The sequence below is a fragment of the Elephantulus edwardii genome, unplaced genomic scaffold (genome assembly GCF_000299155.1).
Source record: "Elephantulus edwardii isolate Elephantulus edwardi_28Jun2011 unplaced genomic scaffold, EleEdw1.0 scaffold00030, whole genome shotgun sequence".
Lineage (NCBI taxonomy): Eukaryota > Metazoa > Chordata > Mammalia > Macroscelidea > Macroscelididae > Elephantulus > Elephantulus edwardii.
Window position 1 is genome coordinate 12,057,027 of NW_006399780.1, and position 14,573 is coordinate 12,071,599.

The following is a 14,573-nucleotide window of genomic DNA, read 5'->3' on the forward strand; positions in this document are numbered from 1 at the left end:
TTATTTAAATCAGACTTTACCCTAAGCACTAAATGGCATCATCCTAATTTATATTTATGAAGAACTCGAGTTGGTTTTTCACCTGCCCCAATAAGTGGCAGAGCCAGAATTCAGCTTAGGTTGTCTGACTCCAAAGTTAATATAATATAGCGAGAGGTATGACTTTCAAAGTTCACAAATCTCTCGATGTTTTTTGTTTCCTGATGTGCATAAAAGTCATATTTACAATATGTTGGGCTATTGTTGTTATATGCTTCAAGTTAGAACCAATTCATAGGTGATCCTCAGAGTTTTCAGAGACAGTAAATGGAACAGGAAGAGATTGCCCATCTTTCTCCTGTGGGGAAGCTGATGGATTCAAACCACATGCCTTCAGATTGACAGCACAACTCCTTACCAGTAAGCCACCAGAGCTCCTAATTTACACTATGCTGTAGACTATTAAAGTATCGAAGCATTATTAAAAAGTTTGGGAAGGGGGAAAGTTTGAAATACTGCTAAAACTACCAAAATATGACACAGACACCACGTTGAGCACATGCTGCTCAAAAACATGCCACTGATAGATTTGCTCTGTATTAGGTTGGCATAAACTTTATGCGTGTGAAAAACCATATTATCTGCAGAGCACAGTAAACCAAAGCGCGGTACATAAGATAGGCCTTCTTTCTGGCTTTTCATTCAGTATTTTCTAATTGTGAATATTTTCCTATACCATTAAAAAGTGTCTGAAAAAACCACTTTAATAGCCCAGTAATATTTTGTTGTATGAGACTATATAATAGTTTATTTAATTTTATCCTTATTTTAAATTTTCTAGTGTTTTATTATAAATATCTCTGTTTGACTTTTATTTTCTTAATAGAAGAAAGTCTAACTATGATCCAGGTATTATTATGTCTACTGTTCAGGGGTAGCATTTCATTTCTATCTTAACATTTGTTGTCCTTTGCTAGAGCATCAATAGCAAAGTAATACAGAGGCTTAGCACAGTGCCCCAATAATTTGAGGAGTAATCGTTCCCTACATGGTAACCTTGGCCCTACCGTCAGGAGAGGCCAGTCCTTGAAAGACGTCATCATGCTGGGAAAGGTCAGAGAAAGAGAGTAGGACCCTGAGCAAGGTGGATTGACACCCTGACTGTAACAGTGGGTTCTAGGATATCAGCGATCCTGATGCTGCTGCAGGTTAGGACAAGAGTTCAGATCTGTTCTTAGGGTCTCTGTGAGTTGTAGTTAATTCAGCGCCCCCTAACGGCAACAGTGTGAGAACTATGTTATTGTTACCCTTTTTAATGGAAGTATTGTAGAGGGGTTGGTTTGGTTGGTTTTGGTTTGTTTTGGTTTTTTTTGTTTTTTCCCAATTCTTTCAGTGCAACTTGGACTTCCTCCTTCAACACCACAGGCTCTTATCATACATTGTTACATGAAAGTCTTTTGTGTCAACCAATTCTTTCTGGTACAGTGGCTCTGTATACTCTTTCCATCTCCTTGGATCATTTAACATTCTGACCAAAGCATTCTTAAGTATTGCCACCCGTGGCTTGAATTTGTTTATTAATTCCTTCAACTTAAGAAATGCTGAGCGAGTTCGGCCCTTTTGATTTTCTGACTCCAGCTCTTTGCACATTTTGTTATAATACCTTGCTTTGTCATCCTGAGCTGCCCTTTGAAATTTTCTTTTCAGCTCTTTAATTTCTTGATTTCTTCCTTTAGCTTTGGCCTTTCAACGATCTAATACAATATGCAGAGTATCATCTGACATCCATTTTGGTCTTTTCTTCCTCTTCTGCCTTTGTAATGATCTTTTGTATCTTTTTGTATTTTGAAGATCATGGATGATATTTTTTAAATCCTCCTACAACTCATTTGGTCTTCATTCACTGGTGTTCAAGGCCTCAAACCTGTTCCTGAGATGGTTTTGATATTTAAGTGGGATAGATTTAAGGTCGAAATTTGGTTCCTGTGGATTTGATTTTATTTTTTCCAACTTCAGCTTGAACAACTTGCATATGAGTAATTGGTGATCTGTTCTACAGTCGGCACATGGCCTGGTTTTCACAGCTGATAGTGAGCTTCTCCAGAGATTTTTTTTTTTTCCCACAGATGTAATCAATTTGATTCTTATTCATAGCATCAGGTGAAATCCATGTGTATAGCCTGTGTTTGTGTTTTTTATAAAAGGTATTTGCAATGAATAAATCATTGAATGTGCAGAATTCTATCATTCTTTCACCAGCCTCATTTCTCTCATCAAGTCCATGTTTTACAGCTCTGAAAGAATTGGCAAAAAACAAGGTTCCAGGAGTTGATGGCATACCAATTGACATATTTCAACAAACAGATGCTGCCCTGGATGTGTTCACTAAGTTGTGCCAAGAAATCTGGAGGACAGCCACCTGGCCACCTGACTGGAAGAGATTGATATTTATTCCCATTCCAAAGAAGCGTGACCTAACAGAATGTGGAAATTATCGAACAATATCATTAATATCACACGCAAGCAAAATTCTGTTGCAAATTATGCAAAAATGACTGGACCACCACATCAACAGAGAACTGCCAGATGTGCAGGCTGGATTTAGAAGAGGTTGTGGTACTAGGGACATTATAGCTAATGTTAGGTGGATCTTGGCAGAAAGCAGAGAGAGAGCACCAGAGGAATGTCTATCTGTGTTTCATTGACTATGTAAAGGCTGTTGATTGTGTGGATCACAATCTCTGGCTGACTCTAAAAAGAATGGGAATCCCAGAACATTTGATTGTGCTTGTGTGAAACCTATACTTGAACCTAGAGTTAGTCATCAGAATAGAGCAAGGAGATACTGCATGGTTCAAAATTGGGAAGGATGTCTGTCAGGGATGTATTCTGTCTTCATACCTTTTCAATCTGTATGCAGAACAGATCATCCAGGCGCTGGGCTGTATATGAGGGGAAATGTGGCATCAGGATTGGAGGAAGATTCATCAACAACCTGCATTATGCTGATGACACAATCCTGCTTGCTGAAACTGAGGAGGACCTGAAGGCCTTGCTGCAGAAGATCACAAAGATTCTCACCACTGGGCCAGTTGGCAGCATCATTATGAATGATGAAGAGATTGAGATTGTTAACAGTTTTAGTTTGTTTGGTTCTATGATCAACACTGTTGGTACCAGCAGCCAGGAAATTAAGAGACAAGTTGCATTGGGAAAGTCAGCTGTCAGGGACTCTTCCAGGGTTCTGAAGAGCAACAGCATCAGGCTGGAGACTAAGGTGCACCTGATCAAGGCCATAGTCTTCGCAGTTGTGTGCTATGCATCATCAGAGAGCTGGGCAATGACTAGGGATGATAGAGAATTGATTCCTTTGAGCTGTGGTGCTGGAGAAGAGTATTGAATATACCATGTACTGCTAGGAGAACAAAGAAGTTCATCCTGGAGAGGGTGAAATCAGGATGCTCCTTGGAAGCAAGGATTCTGAGGCTTTGGGCATGTTGCATGGAGGGACCAGTCCTTGGAGAGGGACATCATACTTGGGAGAGTGGAGGGATAGCGCAGGAGAGGAAGACTCTTGACGAGATGGATTGATTCCGTAATTGGGATAATGAAAGAGGTGAGTTGGAGACAGTGAGTTTGGCACAGGAAAGAGCAGGGTTTAGGGCTATTGTACATAGGATGGCTGTGAGTCAGTCGCAGGTGACTTAACAGCACATAACAACAACATTGTAGAGTACAGAGACGAGAACTAGACAAAAATCTAGTATATTAGTAAGAAAATAAGCTGCTCTGATTATGAGCTTTGACAAGTAATAGCTACTTTAGACAGTTTTTCATTGCTTTTGGCTATAGATTCAATAGGAGTCACATACACACACTGACTCTAGTCTTAAAATAAATGACATACACCTGTCCTTGGCTCAGTGTGGTAAATCCCCACAAGTAGCATTCGTGTTGGAAGAGCATATTTTCCCATCTCTGTAGTTCAAAAATCTATTGTTAGCCTTCTCCTTCAGTAATGTTTTTTAACTTTAGTAATAAGTTCTTCCATATAGTTGTTAATGTCCTCTTCTCCCTCTATTACTTAAAATTATATATTCCTCCTGGTTCACTTTTTCTGCTCCATAATGTGTTCTTGACTCTGAACTTCTTCAATGAAGGAGTTTATCGTTTGATTCCCTGAGGTGTTGCAATTGTGCTTTTCAAGGTAATCTCTATTTTCCTCTCTTCAATCAGGCTGTAACATGCAGTTAATGAGATTAATTTTGTTTGATATGCTTTCTCTTTCCTTCGTTTTACACTGTGTCACAAAGGATGATATGTTTCAGTTTCTCTGCTGTGCACGTGTTACTCTTTTCGACTTTCCCATGCAGGGGTAGTAACAGCGCACTTAGTCTTTAGGTTTTTCCCCTGACTGGGTTTTACAGCCTGTACTTATCTATAATGGGATTGCCATATGGTATAGAGAATGTAGTCCAATCGTGGAGCAGCAGTGAGCAAGTTAATGTGTCCTGTTTATGTGGTAATTGCTTTTTGCTTCCTTGCCTGATAAAAATATAAAATTACTCCCTTCAAAGTATCTAACAGTCATTGTTCTCAACTATTTTATGTGTGACTCCATATCTGAGTGTCTTTTTTCCTAATAAAAAGAAACTAGTTGATATCGTATTTGCTTTGCAGTGGGAATGTTCGTTAGCTTTGACAAGTACTTTGCAGGGTTTGCTTTGTTTCTTTTTCTGGGACTCACCAGCTATTTGGATTAATGAGGTAACAACGACATCTCTTAATTTGGCAATATTATAGCAGCTTCATTCATTTTCCTTGAGATTTTTGCCTTGTATTTGCAGAGTACAGCCATTGTGTTTCAGAAACAAAGATACTGATCTTCCTATGTCATCAGAAAGTATCTGGAAAAATGGATATAATGAGTGGTATTTTGTTGTATGAGGCTATGCTATAGTTTATTTAATCTTAACCATTGTGTTTTAGAAGCAAAACAATTAGCCACCTTATTTTGCCTTTATGTTTTAAATGGGCAAGTTCTGTTTTCTTGACTGATATAATGTAAGGGTGGGCTTGGGAAAGAAAGATGAAACTGCCGAGTATTGAGGATCACAATTGAGAAGGGCGTTGTCAGGTCTAAAGTGATTATGAACTAAGGGGGAGTTGATCTCCCAACCCAGAGGCAGGCGGTTCGAATCCACCAGCTGCTCCAAGGTAGAAGAAAGATGGACAGTTTTCTCCTGTGTGACTTAGAGGCTCTGAAAGCCTACTGGAGGGTCAACTGTGGGTCGCTACCAACTTGATAGCATGTAACAGCAACAGCTTTGGGGTTTGGAACCAGTTACGACCAGAGGTCCTATTATCACAAAAAGCTCCTAGGGTTTATGTGAGGCTCTGCATTGCCTGGGCTTGCACAGTGTAGAAAAAGGGCATCATTGTTTCGGAAAGAACTCTATGTACTCACTAAAATAACTCCACCTGAGTGTTATAGTGCTTTTAAAAGAACACTAGATTTTACCAGCTGGGGCATTTTTGGTTCAAATACTTAGTTCTGGAAAGAGTAAAGTTAATGATCCTTAAGCTTTCTGTAAAAGACACTGAGGTCTCTGGGAAGCCAAGTCTGTGTGGGTTCTGTGAATGAGATGCGGGGCCATCAAGAACATGACAATGGACCTGCCGCACGAGGGGGCGGCTCCTCGCTGCAGCAGAGGCTTAGAGCACCGGTGAATGTCGATAAATGCAGGGCCCCCCAAGAACCCAGTTGTACAGGCTGATAAAGCACAGAACATTCTTGAAAAGACTTTCTCAGAACTGAAGCTAAGTACAGTACGCATTAAGTCGGAGATTCACGTAATAGAAAAAGAGTAGTAGGAAAGAAATATTTAAAAATAGAATTATGTTCTTTCCGGAGTCTCTGAGTGGTGCAGATCATTAACAGGCAAGGCTGTAACCGAAATATTGTTGGTTCAAGTCCACACAGAGGTTACTTGGAAGAAAGACCCAGGGGTTTCCTCCCCCAAACCCTAGGAAGCAGAATTCTGCTCTCACACCCGTGAGCCACTGCCGACTTGGCAGCTGCTGGTTAGGTTCATTTAGTTAAAGAAAGAAAACATTGAAGTTCTTTGTTTGATAAAGAATGAGGTAGAGAGGAATCTTCAGTTCTCTTTTCAAAAAGGCTCTTAATGATAACTTATACATATTAGCTGAAGAAACTGCAAGATATTTTTAAAAATTATTTTTCTTTTATATTGGCTTATGTGTTTCATTTATTTATTTTGTGTGTGTGTGTGTGTGTGTTTCATTTGTGTATGTTGTGTTTCACATACTCCACCATTCACATCGAGTTTCATATAATCATTCCCATAGATTGGGTATAAAATTAATCACCGTTGATCTCTGCCCTCATTGTCGCATCTTTTCAGGTCTCAACTGGATCTTTCCTAATTCCTCCACCACCTCTGTCTGCCCACCAAACTCTCTGACCTTGTAATTTCCTCCCCTCCCACCTTAATCCTTCTCATCTTTCCCCTTTTCTGACAAAGAATTAAAAAAAAAATTTTCTTGATCTTCTTATCTAGATGTAACCTATTGATATTAATGTCTAGTCACTTTTCTAAATGTGATTCATTTTTGGAAAATATGTATATCTTTCATAGGCAATATTGTTCTGTCGTTAAGAATTCTTTTGAAGATTGAAAAGATTGTGTATGAAAAGTCTCCCTGCTGCCTTTTCTACATTCATATTTCAGCGTAATGCCTCCATTTCTGCCACAGGAAACTACTATTAATATTTCTCTGTATTCTTTCAGAGTTTCGGGTTGTATACCAGCCAATACAAATAAGCATTCATAATTCTCTCTTTGTTCAGAGAGAAGTATATTATATATCACTCATTTGTATCCCAGTAATATTTCTACACCATAATGGGGAGCTTTCATTTTTTTTTTTAAATGGCTGCTTAGTGTTCTATCTTTAGGTATTGTGAAGAGAGTACAGGGTAGGGTCAGGTTCTATTTAACTTTATTTAAGGAGCTCTTTATTCAAGGTGGCCTAGTGGGTAAGGAATTGCACTGTCAACACAAATGCAGGTGGTTCGAATTCACTAGCTGCTCTGCAGGAGAAAGATAAGCAGTCTCTTCTCATGTAATTTACAGCCTCTGAAAACCCAGGTTAACTCTGAGTTGGTTACAATTTGATAACACATAACACCAACAGTTTTATTTAGTCAGCTCTCCTCATTTTATTAGGAATTCCCTGATGCACTAATATCCTGTATTGCTGGATACCAGCTTTTCAGTTTGGGCATCATCAACTTTGCTGTTTGTTGAATTTTCCATTATCCACTCTTCTCTGAAGAGCAGTGGTGTCACTCTGGAGACTAAGGTGTGCCTGATATAGGCCATAGTCTTTGCAATCACTTGCTATTCGTCAGAGAGCTAGACAATGACTAGGGAGGATAGAAGGAGAATTGATGCCTTTGAGCTGTGGTTTTGGACAAGAGTATTGAACATACCATGGACTGCTAAGAAAATGAACAGGTTCATCCTACAAAGGGTTAAACCGCCAGGTTGCTCCTTGGAGGCAAGGATTCTGAAGCTTCATGTGACATACTTTGGACAGACAACAAGGAGGGACCAACCCTTGGAGAGGGATGTCATGCTTGGGAGGGTGGAGGGACAGCACAGGAGAGGAAGACCCTTTATGAGGTAGATTGATTCAGTGACAGGGTAATTGGGGCAGATGTGTCAGAGACAGTGAGTTTGGATAGAGCAGGGTTTAGGGCTATTGTACATAGGGTCGCTATGAGTCGCAGGCAACGTGACAGCACATAACAACAACAACACTCTGTTACGGTTTGCATAAGATACATGCATAGATTCCTGATACATGGAACCCTCACCCCAGAGCTGTCCCAGTGTGTTTTCTCAGCATCTTGCACAACCAGGCATATTGACTCCAGCATTTTTGCAGGGAACAAAGATATGCTCTCTTGAAAGCCTGAGATCTAGAACTTATTGGCATTGTGGAAAGCCACTGAGGAAAATAAAAGCAAAAAATAATAATAATAATGTTTGCTAACACTCAGAGAATGCTTACTGTATTCCAGGCACTATTTTAATTACTGTATATGATTAACAAGTTCTGTTCTCACAGTGGAGTGAGGTAGGCAATTGCTGTTCTCACTTTGCAGGTGAGGAAATGAAGACATAAAAGCTGTAAAAATGGGGGAGATACTAAGAGAGGGTCAACAGGAGAGATGAGGCAAGACCCAGGTATACTGGAGTATGATCAGGCATGGGGGGCATTCAGTGTTTGCTGAGGGTTCTGGGTCTGTGTTTATGGAAACATTTGAGGTACTCTGCTCTGATGAGGGTATTTTCCTGAATTACAGTATATAAATTTCTTTCTCAACTTACTGTTTATATTAAAATAGAAACATAAGAGACGGAGACTATAGAGCAGAGGTCCCTCCTCTGTTTAAGTTGGAGCCACAGCGTGTTTATAAAGTGAAGCTTGGGCATTATAAAGCTTCCTCGCTGTGGTGTTACAAGGGAACCCATCAGTGTTTGCAGAAGCTGGTGTGGGTTTGGCTACAGTGTGCAGGAAATTGACAAGCTGGCAACACTAAAAAGTAACCCGAGGTCCCCAGGGGACAAGCCATACATACCTCTGGCATGTCTTGCCTTTGCATTAAGCAAGTAAAATTTGATATGAAGTCAAGGCAAAATCCCACTCTTAAAGCTTCTTTATGCCAAGAGAAGTTTGGTCTGTTCCACTTTGAAAAGTTCTGTTATCATTAAATCCTCCTTTCTCTCCTAAATCACTGGTGTTGAAGGACAAGGTTTGGGCAGTCCATGCTGTCGAGAGGACCATCCTGTTACTAGTATGGGCACCAAGTCCCTGATTGGGGCTGTACAGATCCAAAATTCAAAACCAGAAGAACAATAATCAGTGGGGAGCTACAAAGCATGTAGTTGGTTTTTAATGTGAATTTTCTTCTTGATAGAAGAGCAACCTGGAGTTTTTAGGGATGGACTTTGTTGTTGGTAGGTGCTGTTGGGATTGGCTCACTCAATCCCATTGCAGCAGTCACTGGATCCATCCCTCTGGTTGAGGGTCTTCTTCACCTTCACCACCTTTCCAAGGATGATGTCCCTCTGCAAGGAATAGCTTCTCCTAGCAACATGCCCAAAGTATGCGAGATGAAGCTTCGCCATCCTTGCCTCCAGGGAGCATTCTGGCTGCATCTTCTCCCAAACATACCTGTTTGTTCTTTTGAACATTCCTGGGATGTTCAGTCCTCTTCTCCAACAACAATTCAAAGGCATTGATTTTTCTTCTGTCGTCCTTATTCATTGTCCAGCTCTCAACAGCATTGCAAAGTCCGAGTGATCTGTGTGTGCAACAGCAGGGAGCCTCACCTGGGTCTGAACCTCCTCATAGTCGCTGTGCTGAAACTCATTGGTCGGTCACTATGCCCAGTACATTGGGACTATCCTCAGAGTTGCTAGATAACACATTTTTCCTTCCTTATAAATAATATTTATGTATCAATTACATGGATTCAATGCTTAGTGAATTTTGCCATGAAAACATTTCAAGACACCAGTTGCCATCAAATTAATTCCAACTCATTGTAATTCTGTGTGTGTCAGTAGGATTGCAGTCAATGGGATCTTCCGTAGCTGACTTTTCTGAAATGGATTGCCGAGTCTTTCCAGGTGTCTCCTTGTGGGCTCAAACCTCCAACCTTTCTGCTAGTGACTGAGCCTGTTAACTGTTTACACCACAAGATGCTTTTGACAGAGTGACTGAAAATGGGCTTGAGTATGTTGGAGATTGTGAGGATAGGCTGTGATTCCAGTCTCTCGTACCTAGAATTGTGGTGAGGTATGGTTGACTTGAGAGCACCTAACAACAAGGACTTCATTTAAGAAAAGGAAGGGAAAGCCCCCAAACAAACTATAGGAAGTTCATTTGTGGTTAGGATAGCGGGATTTTCCCTTTTCAGAATTTATGGTAGGGTACAGCAAGCCACAGCTATTTCACCCCTGTCTGTCCTTTGCCCAATACAAAAATAGCATGCTGTTTTACATCTATTTTAGGGAATTATGTGAAAACGAGAGGGGAAAAATAGCTTGTTTTACACCTCATTCTTACACCTCCTTGTTAATGAATATGAACTCTTTTAGCCTCCTTTCTCAAGGGTCCTGTTTTGCTAGTTGAGCACCCAGTCTTTGTAAATGTGAAAGGGTCACTTGGCGGTCACCATCTAGATACACAGCCAGCAAATGCATGCTTATGCCTGCCTTTCCCTTTTCCCCTTCCTCTTCTCCGCCCCCATCTTAAATTTTCAAATACGCTTATTTGAGTGCTTTGAACTCTACAGCCGACACGCTTTAGAGAGTTTTGTTTCTGGGCTGTGAGAGCTAACTTTGAGGCTTCATTTGCATTCCTGAGCTGGTTGTTATTAGTATTCCCGAGTATTTACATAGCACCTTTCACGGCAGATTATTATTTTATGATCGTGCTGCAGTTTCACCCCTCCTCTTCATAATTCCTTACCAGATTAATCAATCGGCCTCTGGGGGAATGTCCTTTTTAGGACACGAGCCGCACTTCTAATTCTTTGACCTGCGATTTGTTAATGTTACAGGCACAACACATGAGGATTGGAGAGAGAAAGTTTGTTGAAAATTTTGTCTTTTATAGTGTTAACAACTTCATCTTAAAAGATGCATCAGGGTTGCTATTTAAGCAGATGTCAAGTAGTTTTATGGACCTTAGCCTTTCCCGTGTAGGTAGGTCTGGAACAGCAGTAGAGTTAAATAAAGCAGTGAAAGCACAGAGTGGCTCTTTGGATGACGAAAAAGAAGAAAGAAAAGACTCAGTTTATACTTTATCTCTTCACTCAACTGCCTTTTATTGAGCACTGTTCCCCGGCTGGGCCATGCCAAAGCATCTTGCAGGAATGTGTGTTTTCAGTTGCAGATTTCCAAGCCTACTTAGAGATTCTGATGCCATGGATCTGGAGCAGGGCCCCTGGGAATGACGTTTGTACCCGAGGTCACTGAGTCAGGCCTGCTCTTTGAGGAACACTGCCCTCTGCAAGGAGTACAAAGCTCGTGAATTCAAAGGAGGAAATGGGCCTGCCTCTGGTGCCCAATGTGCTTATCATTGAGTGATGGAGACAAGTCCATGAATCACTTTGCAAGGCAGAATGAAGTCATTGTTAACTAGAGGTACAGGCAGAAAGTTTGGGGAGTGACTGTTTCTGACCAGGACAGCGGGAAGATTCCCACATAAACTGGCATCTGCATTGAATCTGAAAGAAGAGAGCTGTGGCTTGAGACAGGGCTGCAGCTTAATGTTAGGCGAGTGTTCTATTTGCTAAGGGGATCTTCGTGCCCTCCCCAAGGCCAGTGTGTTTGCCTTTGACAGTAGCACAGTTTTCTTTCTTCCCTTGTGTATGCTAACCTCAAAAGTAAAACATGTTTTCTAAGATCACAGTGCATACAAATGGATTTAAACTGGCTTTGAGACACTTGGAGGAGCCTGGTCTTGTGTGAGAAGTAACAGTAGGTTGCCGATCCGATCAAGCACACTGTGCTCTGTGGTAAGGCAGAAGACATCTCCTGATTTTATTCTACTTTGAATCTGGAAGTCTAAATCAAGGAGGAGGGTGCTTTTTTTGAAGAGAGGAAGTAATGCCTATTATGAATTGGATTATGTCTCCTTAAAAGATATACCTAGGGAGTTCTGGTGTCTTAGTGATACGGAACTGTATTGCCAACCCAAAGGTACACAGTTTGAATCCACAAGCTGTTCCCGCCTCTGTGTAATTTATTGTGAAAACCTACTGGAGGATCAGCTATGAGTCAGTCCCAACTCCATACTGAACAACAACAAAATAAAAGCCTGATGGTCAGGAGTTGTGCTGCCAACCAAAAGGCAGGCAGTTCGAATCCACCAGTTACTTTGAGTGAGAAGGATAGATAATCTCCTCTTATGGAATTTACAGCCTCTGAAAACCCACTGGATAGTCAGCTATGAGTAGATTCCAACTAGACAGCACATAACAACAGCAACAAAAAATAAGTTAGGAAAAGTCAACTCAAGGTGAATCACAGACCTGGGGGAAAACCCAAAACCATAAAGATCATAAGAGACACAGTGAGACCAAACTTGGAAGACCTAGCCCTGTGGTAAAAGAGGCTGACAAATACAGCCAGAATGGCACAGTCAGGAGAGGATAACATCGATGAACGGGACCTGCTAAAGATTAAATCCCTGTGTGCATCAAAATTTTTTCCAAAAGGAAAAGAAACTCTTCCGACTGGGAAAAACATTTGGCAATAGAATCTCAGGTAAGAGTCTCTTAACAAAATTTACAGACTCCTACAGGCCTCTAACAAGAAAAAGACTGGTAACTCAATTACAAAATGGGCAAAAAAAACCACGGAAAGATTTTTTCAGAGGCATTTGGATGGCCAACAGGCACATAAAAAATGCTCAAAAATCACTGGCAGCAAATGAGATGCAAATCAAAACCACAATGAGATACCATCTCATCCCAGAAGCAGTGGCAAAGTTTAAAAAGACAGCAAGTAATAAGTGTTGGAGAGGGTGTAGAGAAATTAAAACTCTCTTACACTTTTGGTAGGATTGTAAATAGTGCAACCATTCTGGAAGACAGTGTGGTGTTTCTTCAAAAAGCTGAATATAGAAATTCCATATGACCCAGCTATTCTTCTGCAAGAGTATAGCTCAAGGAAATTAGAACTGAGACACAAAAGGAGATCTTTTTCTAACAGTATTTATTATTCACCATCACAAGAACATGAAAACAGCCCAAATTCCAATCACAGCTAAATGGATTGAGAAACTGGTACATTCACATGATTAAATACTACACAGCACTCAAGAGCAACAATTTCAAAAATTACTACACAATTTAGGAAAGACTGAAAAGCATTAGGCTGAGAAACTAACTCAGTCTCATAAGGCCAAATACTGCATAAGACCCATTATTGTAAAATTAGAAGGATAACTAGAAAAATATGTATAGGAGTCCAAAGGAGGAAGGGAATGGAGGCAGTGAGGTAAGGATGGGTGGGGGAGATCACAGGATCACACAGTTTGGTGGGTGGAGGGAGGGCATAAAAGAAATGGGAAAGATCCATTGGAGACCTGAAAAGACAGGTAATGGAGGGCATAGTTCAATGGTAATTAATTTTATAAAATACAGTATATGGAAATGATTGTATAAAACATAATGTCAATGGAGGAAGGTGTGAAAACACACAAAAAAACCCCACTATGTAAATGAATGAAACACAATGTATATGAATAATTATATGCATACCAATAAATCTGCGCTCAGAGACCTCTCCATAGTGTCAGTCTAGAGACTAAGGTGTGCCTCATCCAGGCCGTGATCTTCACAATTACTTGCTATGCATCAGAGAGCTTAACAATGACCAAAGATGACAGTGTAAGAATTGATGCCTTTAAATTGTGATGCTGGAGAAGAGTCTTGAACATACCATGGACTACCAAGAAAACTTTCAGGTCTTTCTTGATGATAGTGAAACCAAGTTTTTCCTTGGAGACTAGGATTTTGAAGCTCTGTTTCACATATTTTGGGCATGTGACCAGGAGAGGATGGTCCTTGGAGAAGGACTTCTTGCTTGGAAAGGTGGAGGGACAGCACAGGAGAAGAAGACCCTGATGAGATGGATTGATACAGTAACTGGGTCAATGGGAATTGGCATGTCCCAATTAGTGATACTGGCTCAGGACAGGGCAGGGTTCAGAGCTGCAGAATATAGGGTTACTATGGTGCAGGTGACTTGATGGCACAAAACAACAACAGCATACCAATTAAAAAAATGTTAAAAAAAGTTAGTGTGATCTGGTGACCTGGTCTGTAAGGAGTTGAACTTCTGGCCCAAAGGCAGTGCCTCTGGTGTTTGGAATCCCCTAGTGGCTCCTAGGGTAGCAGGTGCGTACAGCCAGGTGAATGAGCCATCTCCTCTTCTACAATTTCCAGCTTACGAAACCCACCAGAGTCAGCTATGAATCAGTGAGTCTGTTCCAACTTGATGGCAAGTTCAATTTTAGTTGAAAAGATATGTTAAGTCTTAGCCTTTGGTACCGGAAATGTGACCAGGTTTTAGAAACGTGATTGGAACATGTTGCCAGTTAACATGAAGTCATATCAAAGCAAAGTATATTTTAATTCTATTAGTGAGGTCCTTAAGAAAAGAGAGATACAGTGAGAAGAAAGACAACCAGTGTCAAGAGAGCTAGCTGCAACTGCCAGTCAGGTAATACCTGGGACTACTAGAAGCTATGCTAATTCGAAACCTATGCTTGGACCAGGGGGCAGTCGTCAGAACAGAGCAAGGAAACACTGCATAGTTCAAAATTGGCAAAGGTGTACCAGGATTGTGTCCTATCTCCATACCTTTTCAACCTATATGCAGGACAGATTATCCAGGAGGCTGGGCTGTGTGAGAAGTGTGGCATCAGAATTAGAGGAAGATTCATCAACAATCTGTGTTATGCAGATGACACAACCTGCTCAG

The 14,573-nt window shown here is 40.8% G+C and overlaps 1 protein-coding gene across 2 annotated transcripts in view; it reads left to right on the top strand.

The window, feature by feature from the left end:
* UXS1 (UDP-glucuronate decarboxylase 1) overlaps positions 1-14,573 on the top strand; it is a 133,829-nt gene that overhangs the window by 68,402 nt on the left and 50,854 nt on the right. The gene's annotated exons all lie outside the window — the stretch shown is intronic.